At 39.6% G+C, this 24,708-nt stretch overlaps 12 gene segments (V, D, J or C); 1 reads left to right on the forward strand and 11 right to left on the reverse strand.

The window, feature by feature from the left end:
- Nucleotides 1-684: 684 nt before the first annotated feature.
- On the reverse strand, nt 685-1,161 carry LOC307264105 (Ig kappa chain V region 3374-like). The segment is given in 2 exons: nt 1,110-1,161; nt 685-1,007 (listed from the first exon to the last, which is right to left on the reverse strand).
- A 1,119-nt stretch (nt 1,162-2,280) lies between these two features.
- On the reverse strand, nt 2,281-2,754 carry LOC307264106 (Ig kappa chain V region 3381-like). The segment is given in 2 exons: nt 2,703-2,754; nt 2,281-2,600 (listed from the first exon to the last, which is right to left on the reverse strand).
- A 1,397-nt stretch (nt 2,755-4,151) lies between these two features.
- On the reverse strand, nt 4,152-4,640 carry LOC307264107 (Ig kappa chain V region 3374-like). The segment is given in 2 exons: nt 4,589-4,640; nt 4,152-4,483 (listed from the first exon to the last, which is right to left on the reverse strand).
- Nucleotides 4,641-6,302: 1,662 nt separating this feature from the next.
- On the reverse strand, nt 6,303-6,779 carry LOC307264108 (Ig kappa chain V region 120-like). The segment is given in 2 exons: nt 6,728-6,779; nt 6,303-6,625 (listed from the first exon to the last, which is right to left on the reverse strand).
- A 1,127-nt stretch (nt 6,780-7,906) lies between these two features.
- Nucleotides 7,907-8,383, reverse strand: LOC307264109 (Ig kappa chain V region 120-like). The segment is given in 2 exons: nt 8,332-8,383; nt 7,907-8,229 (listed from the first exon to the last, which is right to left on the reverse strand).
- Nucleotides 8,384-9,510: 1,127 nt separating this feature from the next.
- Nucleotides 9,511-9,987, reverse strand: LOC307264110 (Ig kappa chain V region 120-like). The segment is given in 2 exons: nt 9,936-9,987; nt 9,511-9,833 (listed from the first exon to the last, which is right to left on the reverse strand).
- Nucleotides 9,988-11,114: 1,127 nt separating this feature from the next.
- LOC307264111 (Ig kappa chain V region 3374-like) lies at nt 11,115-11,474 on the reverse strand. The segment is given in 1 exon: nt 11,115-11,474.
- Nucleotides 11,475-11,504: 30 nt separating this feature from the next.
- Nucleotides 11,505-13,891, forward strand: LOC307264112 (Ig kappa-b4 chain C region-like). The segment is given in 3 exons: nt 11,505-11,700; nt 12,694-12,714; nt 13,560-13,891.
- A 1,307-nt stretch (nt 13,892-15,198) lies between these two features.
- LOC307264113 (Ig kappa chain V region K16-167-like) lies at nt 15,199-15,672 on the reverse strand. The segment is given in 2 exons: nt 15,621-15,672; nt 15,199-15,518 (listed from the first exon to the last, which is right to left on the reverse strand).
- Nucleotides 15,673-16,518: 846 nt separating this feature from the next.
- On the reverse strand, nt 16,519-16,995 carry LOC307264114 (Ig kappa chain V region K16-167-like). The segment is given in 2 exons: nt 16,944-16,995; nt 16,519-16,841 (listed from the first exon to the last, which is right to left on the reverse strand).
- A 1,103-nt stretch (nt 16,996-18,098) lies between these two features.
- Nucleotides 18,099-18,467, reverse strand: LOC307264115 (Ig kappa chain V region 3547-like). The segment is given in 1 exon: nt 18,099-18,467.
- Nucleotides 18,468-22,030: 3,563 nt separating this feature from the next.
- Nucleotides 22,031-22,390, reverse strand: LOC307264117 (Ig kappa chain V region K-25-like). The segment is given in 1 exon: nt 22,031-22,390.
- Nucleotides 22,391-24,708: the final 2,318 nt, after the last annotated feature.

Raw genomic sequence — 24,708 nt, forward strand, 5'->3', positions numbered from 1 at the left:
GCCTGATTTACTTTAAGTATCTTAATCGTAGGGGCGCTCATGGTGTAGTGGTGAGAGCGCCCACCGATAGAGGCTAAATCCTCTTAACAGCAGACCACGGGTTAGAATCCAGCCCGGGTCGTTCTCTGCATGTCATTCCCCTCTCTGCCCCATTTCATCTCTGTCTCTCCAAACTCTCAAATGAGGTTAAAAAAAAATTCCATAAAATGATTTGCGGCTGATGCTTGTGTTGAGACACTTTCAACTTCAACTTGAAAAGACGCCAAAAATTCCAGGATTGTTTTTTTTTCATCGGAAGTGGAAATTTGCAGGAGGCCATCAAAAATAGAAATCATGAACGTCAAACTCTGACCTTTTACCACAAGGAAAATGATTTAGTGTTTAATCTATAAATTGTTCAACTTGGACAGAACTCGCGTTTTGTTCCTTGTCTAGTATCTCTACTGCTACTTTAGAGTGTGTGTGTGTGTGTGTGTGTGTGTGTGCGTGTGCGTGTGTGTGTGTGTGTGTGTGTGTATGTGTGTGTGTGTGTGTGTGTGTGTGTGTGTGTGTGTGTGTGTGTGTCTGTCTGTCTGTCTGTCTGTCTTCAGTGAAGTGTATCAGTCTCTGCAGTAGCTTCCAGCTGCAGCAGTCTGTTCAGTTTCAGTTCAGTCTGACTGAGGGAGGTTTTTGTACGACGGTTTTTCACTGTGTGAACACCCACTGACTGTTGATAACGTGAAAACTCTGACAGTAGTAAACTGCTGCATCTTCAGCCTGGACTCCACTGATGGTCAGAGTGAAGTCAGAGTTTGATCCACTGCCTGTAAAACGACCTGGAATCCCTGATGCCCGAGTGCTAGTATAGTATATGAGCAGTTTAGGAGTTTCTCCATCTCTCTGTTGGTACCAGGCTAAACAGTAAGCGTTATAAATATTCTGACTGGTTTTACATGTGATGGGGACGGAGCCTCCCAGAGCAGAGCTCACTGCTCCAGGCTGAGTCACTGTGACCTGGCCTCTGGACTCTGAGGAGACAGAGACAAAAACATAAATCAGCTCCATGGTTTTGTCGGCTTCATTTCAGAGGGACGGATGTTCACAGAGGAGTTTGATTCTCTGGACTTTACCTGTGAAGCAGCAGCAGAGGAGAGTCCAGATGAGGACGCAGATCAAAGTCATGTTTCTGATGAGGAGGATTTCTGTGGCTTCTGTTGTCATGAAGGACAGCTGTCAGTCATCCAGTGTTCAACTCTCAGGACTATAAACTCTCCCAGAGCACTGGAGCATGGTGCTGCTGATGCAAAGTGGCTCTCTATGGAAATGCTCTGACTGACTCATTATCAATGGATCTGCAATGTGTCCATTATCAGTTTTATGTAGGTTTTGCTCAATACTCATTAAAAAAGTCTTCTGTCATCTTAACTTTAAAGTATGAAAGGCCCTTAAATATAAATATAAAGAAAACACCATCTCTGTGTGTTGCTGATTGCCATTTTATCTGTTGAGAATTTCAGATGAACTGATAGATGAACCTCTAATCCACCTCTTAATGTTTTTCTCATAGTAAAGAAAACCGACCCTCACTCAGGTGTAAGAATAATCTTCTCTCCTGGACTTTTTAGAACGTGCAGTAAAGTTTGCACTGATTCCTCCAGCTGAATTTATAAATTATTTTTACAAACATTTCTCACAGATCTTAGTGTTTTTCGTCTGCCAAATAAAAACATAAAAAAGTCGTCATTGTGCAGATTAGACAGCTTTCTACTATACAGCTGCTTATTTGACCAATACTGTTGTATCTTTAGGAGTTCTTTAAACTTAATTGATGTGGTGTAAAGCTAAACTTGTTTGCACATATGGTCAAATCTTAACCACAAATATTAAGATTGTGTTTAGTAGACATTTTGAATTAAACCTCACAATTATGTATTATGGTGATGTTTCATACGAGGCCCTTCTGGTGCATTTAAATACATTCCAACAGATTATGTTATAAATGTTGAAAACTTTTGTTGAGAGTTCCCATGTTGCCTCACAACCAAAGATAAGGGTTTATAGTATACAGGCAACATATTCTGGAGAAATAATTGGTGTTTGTGTCCTGACCTGGAGATATGGTTATAGAAAAATATAACACATGGTTTTGAAAGAGTCTGTGTTCTGTTAGTGTGTGTTAAACTTTAAAAACAGTTGTGTGTGTTCAGTGAAGTGTATCAGTCCCTGCAGAAGCTTCCAGCTGCATCAGTCAGTTTAGTTTCAGTTCAGTCTGACTGAGGGAGGTTTTTGTACGACGGTTTTTCACTGTGTGAACACATACTGACTGTTGGGATAGTGTCCACTCTTACAGTAGTAAACTGCTGCATCTTCAGCCTGGACTCCGCTGATGGTCAGAGTGAAGTCAGAGTTTGATCCACTGCCTGTAAAACGACCTGGAATCCCTGATGCACGGGTGCTAATAGAGTAAATGAGCAGTTTAGGAGTTTCTCCATCTCTCTGTTGGTACCAGGCTAACCAGTCACTATAAACATTCTGACTGATTTTACATGTGATGGGGACGGAGCCTCCCAGAGCAGAGCTCACTGCTCCAGGCTGAGTCACTGTGTACTGGCCTCTGGACTCTGAGGAGACAGAGACAAAAACATCAATCAGCTCCATGGTTTTGTCGGCTTCATTTCAGAGGGACGGATGTTCACAGAGGAGTTTGATTCTCTGGACTTTACCTGTGAAGCAGCAGCAGAGGAGAGTCCAGATGAGGACGCAGATCAAAGTCATGTTTCTGATGAGGAGGATTTCTGTGGCTTCTGTTGTCATGAAGGACAGCTGTCAGTCATCCAGTGTTCAACTCTCAGGACTATAAACTCTCCCAGAGCACTGGAGCATGGTGCTGCTGATGCAAAGTGGCTCTCTATGGAAATGCTCTGACTGACTCATTATCAATGGATCAGCAATGTGTCAGAGATAATTTTTTTGTGGGTTTTGCTTAATGACTGTGCGATTGCTCATTAAGAAAGTCTCGTGTCATATTAACTTTAAAGTATCCTGTAAAAGGCCCCTATATGAAGAAACTACAATATTAGTGTGTTACTGATTGCCATAGTTTCTGTTCAGGATTTCGGATCAATTGATAGATGAACCTCTAATCCACTTTGCATGTGTTCTATTAGTTCAAATAACCTCAGTCAGGGTTAGAAATTGTTTTCACTCTACGACATTTTAAAATGTGCATGAATTTTCATACTGATTTCAGCAGCAGCTAATTTGAAGAATCTTTAAAAACATTTATCACAGATCTTAGTGTGTTTCTGCTGCTGATGAAAAACCGAAAAAGTGTGTCTCTATGCAGATGATGCAGTCGTCTACTTTACAGCCGCTTATTCACCTTTATCTTTTTTTTTTTTTTGGGCTTTTTTTTTATGCTTTATTGATAGTGCAGAGAGTCAGAGGTGAAATGGGGCAGAGAGGGGAGTGACATGCAGAGAACGACCGCGGGCGGGGAATCGAATCCGGGTCTGCTGCTGGGCCTGTCCGGGGGGGGGGGATTCACCTGTATCTTAAGCATTCCTTTAAACGTAGTGATATATAAAACTAACTTCAATTGGAAGATTATTTTATATTTCAACTCCCGCTTTCATATTTTAACCACAAATACTTTGATTGTGTTTGGTAGAAAATGTGGACTTAACTTCACACTGATGTACTTTAGTGATATTTCATATAAGGCCCTTCTGGTACATTAATATATTTTACTACAGGTTATTTTATATATATTGAAAGTTTTTGTTCAGAGTTCCCATTTTGTTTCCTACCATAGATCAGGGCTTGTAGACTACAGCGGTCACTTTCTTGTAAAATTATTGTTGTGTGTGTCCTGACCTGGAAATATGGTTATAGAAAGATGTTAACAAAGGGTTTCAAATTTGTCAGTGCTTCAGTGTGTTGAACTTTTAGCGTTTGTGTGTATGTGTGTTTGTGTGTGTGTGTATGTATGTGTGTGTGTGTGTGTGTGTGTGTGTGTGTGTGTGTGTGTGTGTGTGTGTGTGTGTCTGTGAGTCTGTGTGTGTGTGTGTGTCTTCAATGAAGTGTATCATTCTCTGCAGAAGCTTCCAGGTGCAGGTCTCAGTTAATTTTTTTTTCAGTCTGACTGAAGGAGGTTTTTGTACGACGGTTTTTCACTGTGTGAACACAAGCTGACTGTTGATGTTATGACGACTCTGACAGTAGTAAACTGCTGCATCTTCAGCCTGGACTCCACTGATGGTCAGAGTGAAGTCAGAGTTTGATCCACTGCCTGTAAAACGACCTGGAATCCCTGATTGTCTACGATCTGTCCCATAAATGAGCAGTTTAGGAGCTTCTCCAACTTTCTGTTGATACCAGGATAAACAGTGAGCACTCCAGCAGCTCTCAACCTGTTGACTGACCCTACAGTTGATGGAGACGGAGCCTCCCAGGGCAGAGCTCACTGCTCCAGGCTGAGTCACTGTGACCTGGCCTCTGGACTCTGAGGAGACAGAGACAAACACATAAATCAGCTCCATGATGGTTTTGTCGGCTTCATTTCAGAGGGACGCATGTTCACAAAGGAGTTTGATTCTCTGGACTTTACCTGTGAAGCAGCAGCAGAGGAGAGTCCAGATGAGGATGCAGATCAAAGTCATGTTTCTGATGAGGAGGATTTCTGTGGCTTCTGTTGTCATGAAGGACAGCTGTCAGTCATCCAGTGTTCAACTCTCAGGACTATAAACTCTCCCAGAGCACTGGAGCATGGTGCTGCTGATGCAAAGTGGCTCTCTATGGAAATGCTCTGACTGATTCCAACAGGGACTGGGATCACTCTGAGGATGCTGCTTATCAATGGATCAATTAGTTTGTCACAATATTGATTAGAATTTTTTCAATTGCAATTTGATCTTATTTTGAATTAATGTCTCTAAGCACATTTTATTCATATCTATCCTCTGTTGTATTGACATGAATTACTAAAGATAATTTGTATAAATTCAATTAAAAACTAAAATACTGGTGGTGCTCCGGTGGCAGGCGGATAGAGCGCGTACCATATCGCCTCCGGCCTTCGTTGCAGTGGTCTCAGGTTCAAATCCGACCCGTGGACTTTTACTGCAGGTCATCCCCCCCCTCTCTCTCTCTCTCTCTCTCTCTCTCTCTCTCTCTCTCTCTCTCTCTCTCTCTCTCTCTCTCTGCATTTCAACTCTTTACTGTCAAATAAAGCTTGAAAATGCCAAAATAAATAATCTGAAAAGAAAACTAAAATACATTAAATAAAAAACACACATTCTGTAAATCAAAGCAAATAATATTTAAGGAATTTGGCAGAATAAATAAATATTCTACTGTGTTTCACTACTTGCAGTGACACTAATAGTCTATTGAACAATAAAGATATGTTAATCTAATCAGATTTGTCCATGCTGATCATAAACATGTAGCTGCTGTCATACAGTATTTTCCTTAACAACTAATTAATCCAAAGACACTGAGTTTGTTTGAGGGTAAATTCAATTGGATTTGTATTTATTTTTTCAATATATTGTCATTTTAATTTTCACAAGACTATTTTACAAATAAATAACAATGCTGCCTGTGTCCGTAGTAAATTGAGCTGAAGGTTCATTTTATTCAATGAAAACTAATTAAATACAGACACTTAACATGTTTGAGTGTAATACCACATCGAATGGGATTTGTGATTCATGACATAATAATAATAATAATAATAATAATAATAATAATAATAATAATAATAATAATAATAATAATAATAATAATAATAATAATAATAATAATAATAACAATAATAATAATAATAATAATAATAATAATAATAATTTTATTTGAGGGCGCCTTTCATAGCACCCAAGGTCACCTTACAGGGCAGTCTATAAAAAACTAAATCAACAATCATAAAAAACACAAGAACAAGATACATTGAAACAATTTACACAACTGGGGTGAAATGGTTGGGAGACAATGAATTAGATGGAATATGCCAGTTTAAAAAGATGTGTTTTAGACAGGACTTAAAAGTGACGGGAACATATCCTAATGTGGTATAAATTGATGGTTAGAAGTTGTGATGTTCAACTAATTTATTTGTTTAATTATCAACTACATTTATTAGTGATATACTAATTTAACTACAATATTAGCTTCATTGTATTTCATGAAATGTGGTTGTGTGTTTGTTTGTATGTGTGTGTGTCTTCAGTGAAGTGTATCAGTCTCTGCAGAAGCTTCCAGCTGCAGCTCTCAGTTCAGTTTCAGTTCAGTCTGACTGAGGGAGGTTTTTGTACGACGGTTTTTCACTGTGTGAACACAGCTTGACTGTTGATTTCATGATAACTCTGACAGTAGTAAACTGCTGCATCTTCAGCCTGGACTCCACTGATGGTCAGAGTGAAGTCAGAGTTTGATCCACTGCCTGTAAAACGACCTGGAATCCCTGATGCTCGATTGCTAGCAACATAAATGAGCAGTTTAGGAGTTTCTCCATCTCTCTGTTGGTACCAGTGTAAATAGGTTCCACCATGAACACGCTGACTGGTTTTACATGTGATGGGGACGGAGCCTCCCAGAGCAGAGCTCACTGCTCCAGGCTGAGTCACTGTGACCTGGCCTCTGGACTCTGAGGAGACAGAGACAAAAACATAAATCAGCTCCATGGTTTTGTCGGCTTCATTTCAGAGGGACGGATGTTCACAGAGGAGTTTGATTCTCTGGACTTTACCTGTGAAGCAGCAGCAAAGGAGAGTCCAGATGAGGACGCAGATCAAAGTCATGTTTCTGATGAGGAGGATTTCTGTGGCTTCTGTTGTCATGAAGGACAGCTGTCAGTCATCCAGTGTTCAACTCTCAGGACTATAAACTCTCCCAGAGCACTGGAGCATGGTGCTGCTGATGCAAAGTGGCTCTCTATGGAAATGCTCTGACTGACTCATTATCAATGGATCAGCAATGTGTCAAAGATCATTATTCTGTAGGGTTTGGCTTAATGATTGTGGATGATTACTCACTAAGAAAGTCTTCTGTCATCTTAACTTTAAAGTATGAAAGGCCCATATAAATAAAAAAAACACCATCTCTGTGTGTTGCTGATTGCCATTTTATCTGTTGAGAGTTTCAGATGAACTGATAGATGAACCTCTAATCCACCTCTTAATTTTTTTTCTCATAATAAAGAAAACCGACCCTCACTCAGGTGTAAGAATAATCTTCTCTCGTGGACTTGTTAGAACGTGCAATAAAGTTCTCACTGATTTCTTCATCTGAATTTATAAATTATTTTTAAAAACATTTCTCACAGATCCTAGTGTTTTTCGTCTGCCAAATAAAAACATTAAAAAAGTCGTCATTATGCAGATTAGACAGCTTTCTACTATACAGCTGCTTATTTGACCAATACTGTTGTATCTTTAGGAGTCCTTTAAACCTAATTGATGTGTTTTATAGCTAAACTTTTTTGCTCATGTGGTCAAATTTTAACCACAAATATTAAGATTGTGTTTAGTAGACATTTTGAACTAAACCTCACAATTATGTATTATGGTGATGTTTCATACAAGGCCCTTCTGGTGTGTTTAAATATATTCCAACACATTTTATTATAAATGTTGACAGCTTTTGTTGAGAGTTCCCATTTTGCATCCTACTAATAGATCAGGGCATATAGTATCCAGGCTTCACATTCTAAAGGAAGAATTGGTGTTTGTGTCCTGACCTGGAGATATGGTAATAGAAATATATAACACATGGTTTTGAAAGAGTCTGTGTTCTGTTAGTGTGTGTTAAACTTTAAAAAAGTTGTGTGTTCAGTGAAGTGTATCAGTCTCTGCAGAAGCTTCCAGCTGCATCAGTCAGTTCAGTTTCAGTTCAGTCTGACTGAGGGAGGTTTTTGTACGACGGTTTTTCACTGTGTGAACACAGCTTGACTGTTGATTTCATGATAACTCTGACAGTAGTAAACTGCTGCATCTTCAGCCTGGACTCCACTGATGGTCAGAGTGAAGTCAGAGTTTGATCCACTGCCTGTAAAACGACCTGGAATCCCTGATGCTCGATTGCTAGCAACATAAATGAGCAGTTTAGGAGTTTCTCCATCTCTCTGTTGGTACCAGTGTAAATAGGTTCCACCATGAACACGCTGACTGGTTTTACATGTGATGGGGACGGAGCCTCCCAGAGCAGAGCTCACTGCTCCAGGCTGAGTCACTGTGACCTGGCCTCTGGACTCTGAGGAGACAGAGACAAAAACATAAATCAGCTCCATGGTTTTGTCGGCTTCATTTCAGAGGGACGGATGTTCACAGAGGAGTTTGATTCTCTGGACTTTACCTGTGAAGCAGCAGCAAAGGAGAGTCCAGATGAGGACGCAGATCAAAGTCATGTTTCTGATGAGGAGGATTTCTGTGGCTTCTGTTGTCATGAAGGACAGCTGTCAGTCATCCAGTGTTCAACTCTCAGGACTATAAACTCTCCCAGAGCACTGGAGCATGGTGCTGCTGATGCAAAGTGGCTCTCTATGGAAATGCTCTGACTGACTCATTATCAATGGATCAGCAATGTGTCAAAGATCATTATTCTGTAGGGTTTGGCTTAATGATTGTGGATGATTACTCACTAAGAAAGTCTTCTGTCATCTTAACTTTAAAGTATGAAAGGCCCATATAAATAAAAAAAACACCATCTCTGTGTGTTGCTGATTGCCATTTTATCTGTTGAGAGTTTCAGATGAACTGATAGATGAACCTCTAATCCACCTCTTAATTTTTTTTCTCATAATAAAGAAAACCGACCCTCACTCAGGTGTAAGAATAATCTTCTCTCGTGGACTTGTTAGAACGTGCAATAAAGTTCTCACTGATTTCTTCATCTGAATTTATAAATTATTTTTAAAAACATTTCTCACAGATCCTAGTGTTTTTCGTCTGCCAAATAAAAACATTAAAAAAGTCGTCATTATGCAGATTAGACAGCTTTCTACTATACAGCTGCTTATTTGACCAATACTGTTGTATCTTTAGGAGTCCTTTAAACCTAATTGATGTGTTTTATAGCTAAACTTTTTTGCTCATGTGGTCAAATTTTAACCACAAATATTAAGATTGTGTTTAGTAGACATTTTGAACTAAACCTCACAATTATGTATTATGGTGATGTTTCATACAAGGCCCTTCTGGTGTGTTTAAATATATTCCAACACATTTTATTATAAATGTTGACAGCTTTTGTTGAGAGTTCCCATTTTGCATCCTACTAATAGATCAGGGCATATAGTATCCAGGCTTCACATTCTAAAGGAAGAATTGGTGTTTGTGTCCTGACCTGGAGATATGGTAATAGAAATATATAACACATGGTTTTGAAAGAGTCTGTGTTCTGTTAGTGTGTGTTAAACTTTAAAAAAGTTGTGTGTTCAGTGAAGTGTATCAGTCTCTGCAGAAGCTTCCAGCTGCATCAGTCAGTTCAGTTTCAGTTCAGTCTGACTGAGGGAGGTTTTTGTACGACGGTTTTTCACTGTGTGAACACAGCTTGACTGTTGATTTCATGATAACTCTGACAGTAGTAAACTGCTGCATCTTCAGCCTGGACTCCACTGATGGTCAGAGTGAAGTCAGAGTTTGATCCACTGCCTGTAAAACGACCTGGAATCCCTGATGCTCGATTGCTAGCAACATAAATGAGCAGTTTAGGAGTTTCTCCATCTCTCTGTTGGTACCAGTGTAAATAGGTTCCACCATGAACACGCTGACTGGTTTTACATGTGATGGGGACGGAGCCTCCCAGAGCAGAGCTCACTGCTCCAGGCTGAGTCACTGTGACCTGGCCTCTGGACTCTGAGGAGACAGAGACAAAAACATAAATCAGCTCCATGGTTTTGTCGGCTTCATTTCAGAGGGACGGATGTTCACAGAGGAGTTTGATTCTCTGGACTTTACCTGTGAAGCAGCAGCAAAGGAGAGTCCAGATGAGGACGCAGATCAAAGTCATGTTTCTGATGAGGAGGATTTCTGTGGCTTCTGTTGTCATGAAGGACAGCTGTCAGTCATCCAGTGTTCAACTCTCAGGACTATAAACTCTCCCAGAGCACTGGAGCATGGTGCTGCTGATGCAAAGTGGCTCTCTATGGAAATGCTCTGACTGACTCATTATCAATGGATCAGCAATGTGTCAAAGATCATTATTCTGTAGGGTTTGGCTTAATGATTGTGGATGATTACTCACTAAGAAAGTCTTCTGTCATCTTAACTTTAAAGTATGAAAGGCCCATATAAATAAAAAAAACACCATCTCTGTGTGTTGCTGATTGCCATTTTATCTGTTGAGAGTTTCAGATGAACTGATAGATGAACCTCTAATCCACCTCTTAATTTTTTTTCTCATAATAAAGAAAACCGACCCTCACTCAGGTGTAAGAATAATCTTCTCTCGTGGACTTGTTAGAACGTGCAATAAAGTTCTCACTGATTTCTTCATCTGAATTTATAAATTATTTTTAAAAACATTTCTCACAGATCCTAGTGTTTTTCGTCTGCCAAATAAAAACATTAAAAAAGTCGTCATTATGCAGATTAGACAGCTTTCTACTATACAGCTGCTTATTTGACCAATACTGTTGTATCTTTAGGAGTCCTTTAAACCTAATTGATGTGTTTTATAGCTAAACTTTTTTGCTCATGTGGTCAAATTTTAACCACAAATATTAAGATTGTGTTTAGTAGACATTTTGAACTAAACCTCACAATTATGTATTATGGTGATGTTTCATACAAGGCCCTTCTGGTGTGTTTAAATATATTCCAACACATTTTATTATAAATGTTGACAGCTTTTGTTGAGAGTTCCCATTTTGCATCCTACTAATAGATCAGGGCATATAGTATCCAGGCTTCACATTCTAAAGGAAGAATTGGTGTTTGTGTCCTGACCTGGAGATATGGTAATAGAAATATATAACACATGGTTTTGAAAGAGTCTGTGTTCTGTTAGTGTGTGTTAAACTTTAAAAAAGTTGTGTGTTCAGTGAAGTGTATCAGTCTCTGCAGAAGCTTCCAGCTGCATCAGTCAGTTCAGTTTCAGTTCAGTCTGACTGAGGGAGGTTTTTGTACGACGGTTTTTCACTGTGTGAACACATCCTGACTGTTGATGCTATGATAACTCTGACAGTAGTAAACTGCTGCATCTTCAGCCTGGATTCCACTGATGGTCAGAGTGAAGTCAGAGTTTGATCCACTGCCTGTAAAACGATCTGGAATCCCTGATACTCGAGTGGTAGTATACTTTATGAGCAGTTTAGGAGTTTCTCCATCTCTCTGTTGGTACCAGGCTAAAGAGTAAGAGTTATAAATATCCTGACTGGTTTTACATGTGATGGGGACAGAGCCTCCCAGAGCAGAGCTCACTGCTCCAGGCTGAGTCACTGTGACCTGGCCTCTGGACTCTGAGGAGACAGAGACAGAAACATAAATCAGCTCCATGGTTTTGTCGGCTTCATTTCAGAGGGACGGATGTTCACAGAGGAGTTTGATTCTCTGGACTTTACCTGTGAAGCAGCAGCAGAGGAGAGTCCAGATGAGGACGCAGATCAAAGTCATGTTTCTGATGAGGAGGATTTCTGTGGCTTCTGTTGTCATGAAGGACAGCTGTCAGTCATCCAGTGTTCAACTCTCAGGACTATAAACTCTCCCAGAGCACTGGAGCATGGTGCTGCTGATGCAAAGTGGCTCTCTATGGAAATGCTCTGACTGACTCCAACAGGGACTGGGATCACTCTGAGGATGCTGTTTATCAATGGATCAATCACTTCATCACAGTGTTGATTAGAAGTCTTTCAATTGCAATTTCACATAATTTTGAATTAATGTCTCTAAGCACATTTCATTCATATCTACCCTCTGTTGTATTGACATGAATTACTAAAGATAATTTGTATAAATTCAATTAAAAACTAAAATACCGGGGGTGCTCCAGTGGTAGGTCTATGGTGTGTGTACCATATCGGCTCCGGCCTTCGTTGCAGTGGTCTCAGGTTCAAATCCAACCCATGTACCTTTACTGCAGGTCATCCCCCCCTCTCTCTCTCTCTGTCCCCCCATTTCAACTCTTTACTGTCAAATAAAGCTTGAAAATGCCAAAATAAATAATCTTAAACGAAAACTAAAAAACATTAAATAAAAAAACATACATTGTGTTAATCGATTGTTCAGTTTTCATTTTATCTTGCAACATTTTCCAAACAGGCTCATGATGTTGAGTTTGTTTGTGTCAGAGTCAGAGAGCCGTGTCTCTACAGTGAGAGGTTTTTGTACGGCGGCTCAATGACTTTGTATCACTGTGGTACACGTTCGGTAGAGGAACCAGACTGGATGTTGGAAGTAAGTTCAATCTTTGATGTATTTTATTAATTTACGAGCAACATTTTATTTTCTGTGATTTTATGATCTGGACTTGTTGTTTTTGCAGCAGTTTTAGTGTAAAAAACAAAGTGTAGTTTAGTATTTGAAAATAAATCAAGGTTATATTTACAATAACTGCTTGGTGCAGATGAGAAGTGGTGTATTTAGATTTCTAGATGACAGTTAAAAGTTGAGGAATTGTAGTTTGTCAGACAGAGTCAGAGAGCCGTGTCTCTACAGTGAGAGGTTTTTGTACGGCGGCTCAATGACTTTGTATCACTGTGGTTGACTTTTGGTGGAGGAACCAGACTGGATATTGGAAGTAAGTTTCTGCTTGAGTATTACATATGGTTTCACCAGTTGAAGTTATAATGTGTATGTGTGAATATTTGTATTAGATGTACGTTCCCTTTGGACTGATTTAAATCACTTTATAGACTCAGTTTTATTGATCATTTCTCCTCTGTTACCTTGAACTTGAGCTTCACTGAGATTCTCTTTCAACTTTTCTATTTGATGTGAAGAATATGAGACACAGCTTGAACCTTAGGGAACAATTCAAGAACAGCAATCAAACCAAAGTTATTTTATGTTGGGTGAATGAAGGCAAAAATATTTGGTATAAAAGCTGCAAAATCAGATCTTCTAAAAAGGCTGAATGTTAGCATTAATCTGATATTCTTTGGGTTTTTAAATGTTTGTGAAATTTTAATTGTATTTTATTTGCCAGGTGTTGCTGTATTTTGTTATTTTTGGCTGATTATTTCAGTTAACTGCGGATTAACTTTGAACCTTTGGAGAGTTGTAACAGTAAATGTGTTTAAATTTACCAGGAAAAAAATAGTAGAGTGAAAATATACAAACTGTACTTTATAATTTTCTTCAAATGGAAAAATTATTTAGAATGTGATTGTTTTATTTCCAGTATAGTTTGATATATTTGAGGTTGTTCTGTATGATGATTCTCTCTGTGCTGATGTGCATGAGAGGTTTCTTAAAGGGAAGTGAAACAATGTGTGAGTGAGTGACTGGTGAAGCAGAACAACCATCTGACAGAAACTCCTTCAATGAGACACTCAACTCTCACACAGTAAAGGTGTCAAAGTGTGTGGTGTTTGATTGACAGCTGTGTGGTCCCTGTCCTCTAAGCTGATTGGTGTCTCCTAGGTGATGTCCGTCCCACCCTGACGGTGCTGCCCCCCTCCAGTGAGGAGCTGCAGCAGGGGAAGGCCACGCTCATGTGCCTGGCCAACAAGGGCTTCCCCTCAGGCTGGAGTCTGGCCTGGAAGGTGGACAGCAGCAGCAGCATCAGCTGGGAGCAGAGCAGGAGCCCCGGGCTGCTGGAGAAGGACGGCCTCTACAGCTGGAGCAGCACCCTGAGGCTCCCTGCAGACCAGTGGAGGAAGGTGGGCTCTGTGACCTGTGAGGCCACCCAGGGCTCCCAGACTCCGCTCTCAGAGACACTGAGGAGAGACCAGTGTCCCCAGTCCTGAGCTGACTCACTGGGACTCTGCTGCTGGTTTTACTCTGATACTGCTCTCTGTCTGCTCTCAGCAACAACGTTTCTCACTTATTGTCATCAGGCCAATTCAAGATGGTTAAACCTCAAATGTCAATGTCTCCATTGCTATACTCATTATTTCGCTGTTAACGTTTAATGACAATAAAATATATTAAATAAAGACATGTTTGGATATTTTTCTATAAACAACAGATGCTTTCTCCCTCAGTTTAGAGCTACAAGATTCTATCCCATGTTGCAGTACGATTTCAAACCACTGGTTCTAGTTATACTATTACATTTCCCAGTTACATCATGATTTGTCTCTTATCCACAAACTCTTTGAGTGTCACCTGACAGGGTCTCCCTCCTAACAGTGGTATTCTTAAGCAGGTAATAATGATGCTGAATGTAAGGGGTCATTTACATAAAATAGTTAAAAAATTTACTTAACAAAAAATCTAAGTGACTAAATTAAGTTTAAAGAATTAGAAACAAATTGCAGAGTATCGTCATCATACAGTGATATCACATTTTATTTAAATTTTTTTAACATGATTTATTTTTCAATACTTACATGACGAGATTAAATGTTTATCCGTCCTTGCAATCTAGTCAATATTATTTAAGATCCATTGTTTATTTACCACCATTGTTACTATTGTGTACAAATTAGTGTGAATTGAATTTAATGGGATTACTGCTCACCGATGCCCTTTAATGTTGTGTTAGAGAATAGATAACAGTAAGACAAAAGTTTCAATACCTGTTGATACTGATGTGGTATTAAATATTTTAGATAATCTGATGTTTCCTAATCCACAACGTTATTCATTCCTTATGATATTATCAATAGAAACTATCAAGTTATAGTTTTCCCCGTCTCTGTTGTGGGTCAATGCTTCAGTTATCATTTTGATTTTCTTTAAGTGACTGAACTATCAAACAAGTTTTCATGTAAATATTTGCGACTGATGTCATATTCAACTTGAAGAGAAGTCACAAATTCCCAAACAGTTTTTTGTCATTTTACGTCAAAATTAGGCCACCAAAAAAAACGTGTACGTCAGCTGTTGATTTTTTGCAACAAGGGAGAGGATTTTCTGCTTTATCTAAGTGTCCTACTTGGACAGAACTCAAATGTTATAACCTGTCGAGTATCTCTAGTGCTGCTGTAGTGTGTGTGTGTGTGTGTGTGTGTGTGTCCTCAGTGAAGTGTATCAGTCTCTGCAGAAGCTTCCAGCTGAAGCAGTCAGTTCAGTTTCAGTTCAGTTTGACTGAGGGAGGTTTTTGTACGACGGTTTTTCACTGTGTGAACACGCTCTGACTGTTGGGATAGTGAAAACTCTGACAGTAGTAAACTGCTGCATCTTCAGCCTGGACTCCACTGATGGTCAGAGTGAAGTCAGAGTTTGATCCACTGCCTGTAAAACGACCTGGAATCCCTGATGCTCGAGTGCTAGTACTGTGAATGAGCAGTTTAGGAGTTTCTCCATCTCTCTGTTGGTACCAGTCTAAATAGTTACTATAAACATTCTGACTGATTTTACATGTGATGGGGACGGAGCCTCCCAGGGCAGAGCTCACTGACCCAGGCTGAGTCACTGTGTACTGGCCTCTGGACTCTGAGGAGAAGGAGACAAAAACATAAATCAGCTCCATGGTTTTGTCGGCTTCATTTCAGAGGGACGGATGTTCATAGAGGAGTTTGATTCTCTGGACTTTACCTGTGAAGCAGCAGCAGAGGAGAGTCCAGATGAGGACGCAGATCAAAGTCATGTTTCTGATGAGGAGGATTTCTGTGGCTTCTGTTGTCATGAAGGACAGCTGTCAGTCATCCAGTGTTCAACTCTCAGGACTATAAACTCTCCCAGAGCACTGGAGCATGGTGCTGCTGATGCAAAGTGGCTCTCTATGGAAATGCTCTGACTGACTCATAATCGATGGATCAGCAATGTGTCCATGATAATTTTTTCTGTTTTTCCAAAATCTGTTCTGGAATAAGATCAATTTGTTTCACTTATTTCAGTGATACTAATGGTCTATTAAACAATAAAGATATGCTCATCTAAGCAGATGTGTCCATCCATATTATAAACATGGAGCTGATGTCATATTTCCCTAAATAACTAACTAATCCAAAGACACTGAATTTGTTGTCAAGATAAACTCACCTGGATTTTATATTTTCATTTGACTATTTCACAAATAAATAACAATGCTGTCCTTCTCTGTATTACTTTGAGCTGAAGGTTAATTTCATTCAAAATGATCTGGTTAAATACAAGACCCTTAACATGTTTGTGATTCATGACATAGACGGGAACATATCTTAATGTTGAATGAATTGATGGTTAGAAGTTGAGATGTTCAACTAATTAATGTATTTAATTATTAACTACATTACTTAGTTATTGAATAATTTTACTAAAATATTAGCCTAATGTATTTCATGAAATGTGGTTGTGTGTGTGTGTGTGTGTGTGTATGTGTGTACTGGAGTGCGTGTGTGTGTGTGTGTTTGTCCTCAGTGAAGTGTATCAGTCTCTGCAGAAGCTTCCAGCTGCAGCAGTCTGTTCAGTTTCAGTTCAGTTTGACTGAGGGAGGTTTTTGTACGACGGTTTTTCACTGTGTGAACACATACTGACTGTTGATAACGTGAAAACTCTGACAGTAGTAAACTGCTGCATCTTCAGCCTGGACTCCACTGATGGTCAGAGTGAAGTCAGAGTTTGATCCACTGCCTGTAAAACGACTTGGAATCCCTGATTCTCGAGTGCTAATATACTTAATGAGCAGTTTAGGAGTTTCTTCATCTCTCTGTTGGTACCAGGCTAAAGAGTTAGAGTCATAAATATTCTGACTGGTTTTACATGTGATGGAGACGGAGCCTCCCAGAGCAGAGCTCACTGCTCCAGGCTGAGTCACTGTGACCTGGCCTCTGGACTCTGAGGAGACAGAGACAAAAACATAAATCAGCTCCATGGTTTTGTCGGCTTCATTTCAGAGGGACGGATGTTCACAGAGGAGTTTGATTCTCTGGACTTTACCTGTGAAGCAGCAGCAGAGGAGAGTCCAGATGAGGACGCAGATCAAAGTCATGTTTCTGATGAGGAGGATTTCTGTGGCTTCTGTTGTCATGAAGGACAGCTGTCAGTCATCCAGTGTTCAACTCTCAGGACTATAAACTCTCCCAGAGCACTGGAGCATGGTGCTGCTGATGCAAAGTGGCTCTCTATGGAAATGCGCTGACTGACTCATTATCAATGGATCAGCAATGTGTCACTGATCAGTTTTATGTGGGTTTTCCCCAATACTCATTAAAAAAGTCTTGTGTCATCTTAACTTTAAAGTATGAAAGGCCTTTAAATATAAAGAAAACACAATCTCTGTGTTGCTGATTGCCATTTTATCTGTTGAGAGTTTCAGATGAACTGATAGATGAACCTCTAATCCACCTCTTAATATTTTTCTCATAGTAAAGAAAACGGACCCTCACTCAGGTGTAAGAATAATCTTCTCTCCTGGACTTTTTAAAACGTGCAGTAAGTTTCGCACTGATTCCTTCAGCTGAACTTAAATCATTTAAAAAAAAAATTCTCACAGATCTTAGTGTTTTTCGTCTGCCAAATAAAAACATAAAAAATGCCGTCTTTATGCAGATAACACAGTTGTCTATTATACAGCTGCTTATTTGACCAATACTGTTGTATCTTTAGGAGTCCTTTAAACTTAATTGATGTGGTTTAAAGCTAAACTTTTTTGCACATATGGTCAAATCTTAACCACAAATATTAAGATTGTGTTTAGTAGACATTTTGAACTAAGCCTCAAAATTATGTATTATGGTGATGTTTCATACAAGGCCCTTCTGGTGTGTTTAAATATATTCCAACAGATTATATTATAAATGTTGACAGCTCCTGTTGAGAATTCCCATTTTTCCTCCTATCCATAGATCAGGGCTTAGAGTATCCAGGCAACATATTCTGAAGTAAGAATTGGTGTTTGTGTCCTGACCTATGGTTATAGAATTAATAACACATGGTTTTGAAAGAGTCTGTGTTCTGTTAGTGTGTGTTTAACTTTAAAAACAGTTGTGTGTCTTCAGTGAAGTGTATCAGTCTCTGCAGAAGCTTCCAGCTGCAGCTCTCAGTTCCGTTTCAGTTCAGTCTGACTGAGGGAGGTTTTTGTACGACGGTTTTTTACTGTGTGAACACATACTGACTGTTGGGATAGTGAAAACTCTGACAGTAGTAAACTGCTGCATCTTCAGCCTGGACTCCACTGATGGTCAGAGTGAAGTCAGAGTTTGATCCACTGCCTGTAAAACGACTTGGAATCCCTGATTCTCGAGAGCTAGTATCGTATATGAGCAGTTTAGGAGTTTCTCCATCTCTCTGTTGGTACCAGGCTAAACAGTGAGCACTCGAGCAGCTCTCAACCCTTTGACTGACCCTACAGTTGATGGAGACGGAGCCTCCCAGAGCAGAGCTCACTGCTCCAGGCTGAGTCACTGTGTACTGTCCTCTGGACTCTGAGGAGACAGAGACAAAAACATAAATCAGCTCCATGGTTTTGTCGGCTTCATTTCAGAGGGACGGATGTTCACAGAGGAGTTTGATTCTCTGGACTTTACCTGTGAAGCAGCAGCAGAGGAGAGTCCAGATGAGGACGCAGATCAAAGTCATGTTTCTGATGAGGAGGATTTCTGTGGCTTCTGTTGTCATGAAGGACAGCTGTCAGTCATCCAGTGTTCAACTCTCAGGACTATAAACTCTCCCAGAGCACTGGAGCATGGTGCTGCTGATGCAAAGTGGCTCTCTATGGAAATGCTCTGACTGACTCCAACAGGGACTGGGATCACTCTGAGGATGCTGTTTATCAATGGATCAATCACTTCATCACAGTATTGATTAGAAGTCTTTCAATCGCAATTTCATATAATTTTGAATTAATGTCTCTAAGCACATTTTATTCATATCTATCCTCTGTTGTATTGACATGAATTACTAAAGATAATTTGTATAAATTAAATTAAAAACTAAAATACATTAAATAAAAAACATACATGCTGTTAATCTATTGTTCAGTTTTTGTTTTTATCTTGCAACATTTTCCAAACAGGCTCATGATGTTGAGTTTGTTTGTGTCAGAGTCAGAGAGCCGTGTCTCTACAGTGAGAGGTTTTTGTACGGCGGCTCAATGACTTTGTATCACTGTGGTACACGTTCGGTGGAGGAACCAGACTGGATGTTGGAAGTAAGTTCAATCTTTGATGTATTTCATTCATTTATTATCAACTTTTCCTTTCTTTCACATTTATTTTCCTTCAGAAACTTAGACATGTGATTTTACATCTGAAATTGTAGTTCTTAGCAGTTTTAGTGTAAAAAACAAAGTGTAGTTTAGTATTTGAAATTAAATCATGATTATATTTACTATAACTGCTTGGTGCAGATGAGAAGTGGTGTATTTAGATTTCTAGATTAAAGTTTAATGTTGAGGAATTGTAGTTTGTCAGACAGAGTCAGAGAGCCGTGTCTCTACAGTGAGAGGTTTTTGTACGGCGGCTCAATGACTTTGTATCACTGTGGTGGACTTTTGGTGGAGGAACCAAACTGGATATTGGAAGTAAGTTTCTGCTTGAGTATTACATATTGTTTCACCAGTTGAAGTTATGATTTATATGTGTGAGTATTTGTATTAGATGTACGTTCCCTTTGGACTGATTTAAATCACTTTACAGACTGAGTTTTATTGATAATTTCTCCTCTGTTACCTTGAGCTTGAGCTTCACTGAGCTTCTCTTTCAACGTTTCTATTTAATGTCAGAAATGTGAACAGCTTGAATTGTAGGAAACATTCAATAACAACACTCATACTCGTAGTTATTTTCAGTCGTGTGAATAAAGGCAAGAAGATTTGACATAAAAGCTGCAAAATCTCAGATCTTCTTAAAAAGCAGTAATAGTCTATTGACCTCAGTTTGGAATAGTGTAGACATTTCCCTGATGTTTGTGATGCAGTTTAACTTTGCTCCTCATTTATGTTGGGCTTATAATGTACTTTAACTGTAGATCTCATTAACTTTGAACCGTTGGAGAGCTTTTACAATACATGCATTTAAATGTAACAGGACTTTGAACAAAAAAATAGACGAGGGAAAATATACCAATTGTACTTTATAGTTTTCCTCAAATGGAAAAAAAATATTTAAAATGTGATTGTTTTATTTCCAGTATAATTTGATATATTTGAGTTATGTATGATGATTGTCTCTGTGCTGATGTGCATGAGAGGTTTCTTAAAGGGAAGTGAAACAATGTGTGAGTGAGTGACTGGTGAAGCAGAACAACCATCTGACAGAAACTCCTTCAATGAGACACATTCAACTCTCACACAGTAAAGGTGTCAAAGTGTGTGTGATGTTTGATTGACAGCTGTGTGGTCCCTGTCCTCTAAGCTGATTGGTGTCTCCTAGGTGATGTCCCCCCCACCCTGACGGTGCTGCCCCCCTCCAGTGAGGAGCTGCAGCAGGGGAAGGCCACGCTCATGTGCTTGGCCAACAAGGGCTTCCCCTCAGGCTGGAGTCTGGCCTGGAAGGTGGACGGCAGCAGCAGCAGCATCAGCTGGGAGGAGAGCAGGAGCCCCGGGCTGCTGGAGAAGGACGGCCTCTACAGCTGGAGCAGCACCCTGAGGCTCCCTGCAGACCAGTGGAGGAAGGTGGGCTCTGTGACCTGTGAGGCCACCCAGGGCTCCCAGACTCTGCTCTCAGAGACACTGAGGAGAGACCAGTGTCCCCAGTCCTGAGCTGACTCACTGGGACTCTGCTGCTGGTTTTACTCTGATACTGCTCTCTGTCTGCTCTCAGCAACAACGTTTCTCACTTTCTGTCATCAGACCAATTTAACATTGTAAAATCTCAAATGTTAATGTTTCGATTGCTATACTCATTCTTTTGCTGTTAACGTTTAAGGACAATAAAATATATTAAATAAAGACTTGTTTGGATATTTTTGTATAAACAACAGATGCTTTCTCCCTCAGTTTAGAGCTACAAGATTCTATCCCATGTTGCAGAAAGATTTCACACCACTGGTTCTAGTTATACTATTACATTTCCCAGTTACATCATGATTTGTCTCTTATCCACAAACTCTTTGAGTGTCACCTGACAGGGTCTCCCTCCTAACAGTGGTATTCTTAAGAAGGTAATAATGATGTGTGAATGCTGAATGTAAGGGGTCATTTATATAAAATAGTTTAAAAATGTACTCAACAAAAAATCTAATGGACTAAATTAAGTTTTAAGAATTAGAAACAAATTGCGGAGTATCGTCCTCATACAGTGATATCACATTTTATTTCAGATTTTTCAACATGATTTCTTTTGCAATACTTACATCACAAGATTAAATGTTTCGTCAGTTATTGCAATTTCATCATTATGATTCTACATCCATTATTATCTAATCACCATTGTTACATTTGTGTATGAACTGGTGTGAATTGAATCTAATAGAATTACTGCTCACCGGTGCCCTTTAATGTTGTGTTTTGCTAGAATAGATAACAGTACGGCAAAAGTTTCTATACCTGGTGATACTGATGGGGTACTAAATATTTTAAATAATCTGATGTTTCCTAATCCACAATATTATTCATTCCGTATGAAACTTTCAATAAAAACTATCAAGTTATAGTTTTTAACTACTATATTTATCTCTGTTTTGGGTCAATGCTTCAGTTATCATTGTGATTTTTTTTAATTGACTGAACTATCAAAAAAGTTTTCTTGTAAATATTTGCGACTGATGTCATATTCAACTTGAAGAGAAGTCACAAATTCCCAAACTGTTTTTGGTCAGTTTACGTAAAAGTTAGGCAAACTAAAAAACACGTGTATGTCAGCTGTTGATTTTTTTGCAACAAGGGAGAGGATTTTATACTTTAACTAAGTGTCCTACTTGGACAGAACTCAAATGTTATAACTTGTCGAGTATCTCTAGTGCTGCTGTAGTGTGTGTGTGTGTGTGTGTGTGTTTAGTGAAGTGTATCAGTATCAGTCTCTGCAGTAGCTTCCAGCTGCAGCTCAGTTCAGTTTGACTGAGGGAGGTTTTTGTACGACGGTTTTTCACTGTGTGAACACCCACTGACTGTTGATATGATGTCCACTCTGACAGTAGTAAACTGCTGCATCTTCAGCCTGGACTCCACTGATGGTCAGAGTGAAGTCAGAGTTTGATCCACTGCCTGTAAAACGACCTGGAATCCCTGATGCTCGAGTGCTAGTTTGCTCTATGAGCAGTTTAGGAGTTTCTCCATCTCTCTGTTGGTACCAGTGTAAATAACTATAGTTAGGAATATTCTGACTGGTTTTACATGTGATGGGGACGGAGCCTCCCAGAGCAGAGCTCACTGCTCCAGGCTGAGTCACTGTGACCTGGCCTCTGGACTCTGAGGAGACAGAGACAAAAACATAAATCAGCTCCATGGTTTTGTCGGCTTCATTTCAGAGGGACGGATGTTCACAGAGGAGTTTGATTCTCTGGACTTTACCTGTGAAGCAGCAGCAGAGGAGAGTCCAGATGAGGACGCAGATCAAAGTCATGTTTCTGATGAGGAGGATTTCTGTGGCTTCTGTTGTCATGAAGGACAGCTGTCAGTCATCCAGTGTTCAACTCTCAGGACTATAAACTCTCCCAGAGCACTGGAGCATGGTGCTGCTGATGCAAAGTGGCTCTCTATGGAAATGCTCTGACTGACTCCAACAGGGACTGGGATCACTCTGAGGATGCTGTTTATCAATGGATCAATCACTTCATCACAGTATTGATTAGAAGTCTTTCAATTGCAATTTCACATAATTTTGAATTAATGTCTCTAAGCACATTTTATTCATATCTATCCTCTGTTGTATTGACATGAATTACTAAAGATAATTTGTATAAATTCAATTAAAAACTAAAATACATTAAATAAAAAACATACATTCTGTAAATCGATTGTTAATTTTTCATTTTATCTTGCAACATTTTCCAAACAAGCTCATGATGTTGAGTTTGTTTGTGTCAGAGTCAGAGAGCCGTGTCTCTACAGTGAGAGGTTTTTGTACGGCGGCTCAATTACTTTGTATCACTGTGGTACACGTTCGGTGGAGGAACCAGACTGGATGTTAACTGTAAGTACATTTCACTCTTCCAATAACTGACATTTCATGTGTATTCTCTTTAAATTCCATAGATGTAGATATTACTACTATATTTTGTCTGATATGTTATTTTATATATTTGTAGACATTCTTGAAGGCTTCACAGTGTCGTTAACCAGACTAAAATCTAATGCAATGAATGATTATATCCATCGTTTATTATGGAAAATTATCCTGCATTATTCTTAATGAAGAAAATGTGTAAAGGTGTACGTTTAAATATTTGTGATAAAAAATCTTTTTCTGGTCAGGGTTTAATGTTCATAATGATCAATCTTTCTACCAGACTTATGATCGTCAAGCAATTTGATGATATGTATCAGATTTGTTTTATTTCTAAAAGCAGTTCAGTAGTCAACGATTTCGTTTAAATATTAAAGTAATGAAACCTGACTTTTTGGTTAAGCTTTCTGCTTACAGGAAGGGAAGTAACACATGTCATTATTTATGAGGTTCCTGCTTGAGAAATAGAATATTTAAGATCTATCAACCAATAAAAACCTCACAATCTTCATCTCAAATGTTGATGTTGAACCATGAAAGTCTTTATGTTTAGTTTGGAGATTGAAAATGTTTAAGCACAGCTAAAGTGCCCCCTGTTTAACGTTTTATCTTTAGTACCGAGACGTGTCTGTTGTCATGGTTCAGCAGTGATGCCTGTCTGTTGTCATGGGTACTGAGCTCAGAGAGGGAAGTGAAACTTTAACACCAGCTTCACCCACTCAATAAGTAGAAGCCTCCTCTGATATAACATGTTGCATGGAGTTTAGTTCACTTCATATAAACTTTATTAATCTCTCTCTCTCTCTGCAGTGGGTCAAGTCCCCCCCACCCTGACGGTGCTGCCCCCCTCCAGTGAGGAGCTGCAGCAGGGGAAGGCCACGCTCATGTGCCTGGCCAACAAGGGCTTCCCCTCAGGCTGGAGTCTGGCCTGGAAGGTGGACAGCAGCAGCAGCATCAGCTGGGAGCAGAGCAGGAGCCCCGGGCTGCTGGAGAAGGACGGCCTCTACAGCTGGAGCAGCACCCTGAGGCTCCCTGCAGACCAGTGGAGGAAGGTGGGCTCTGTGACCTGTGAGGCCACCCAGGGCTCCCAGACTCCGCTCTCAGAGACACTGAGGAGAGACCAGTGTCCCCAGTCCTGAGCTGACTCACTGGGACTCTGCTGCTGGTTTTACTCTGATACTGCTCTCTGTCTGCTCTCAGCAACAACGTTTCTCACTTATTGTCATCAGGCCAATTCAAGATGGTTAAACCTCAAATGTCAATGTTTCCATTGCTATACTCATTATTTCGCTGTTAACGTTTAAGGACAATAAAATATATTAAATAAAGACATGTTTGGATGTTTTTCTATAAACAACAGATGCTTTCTCCCTCAGTTTAGAGCTACAAGATTCTATCCCATGTTGCAGTAAGATATCAAACCTCTGGTTCTAGTTATACTATTACATTTCCCAGTTACATCATGATTTGTCTCTTATCCACAAACTCTTTGAGTGTCACCTGACAGGGTCTCCCTCTTAACAGTGGTATTCTTAAGCAGGTAATAATGATGTGTGAATGCTGAATGTAAGGGGTCATTTACATAAAATTGTTTGAAA

Source organism: Ammodytes marinus (assembly GCF_949987685.1).
Source record: "Ammodytes marinus genome assembly, chromosome: 17".
Lineage (NCBI taxonomy): Eukaryota > Metazoa > Chordata > Actinopteri > Uranoscopiformes > Ammodytidae > Ammodytes > Ammodytes marinus.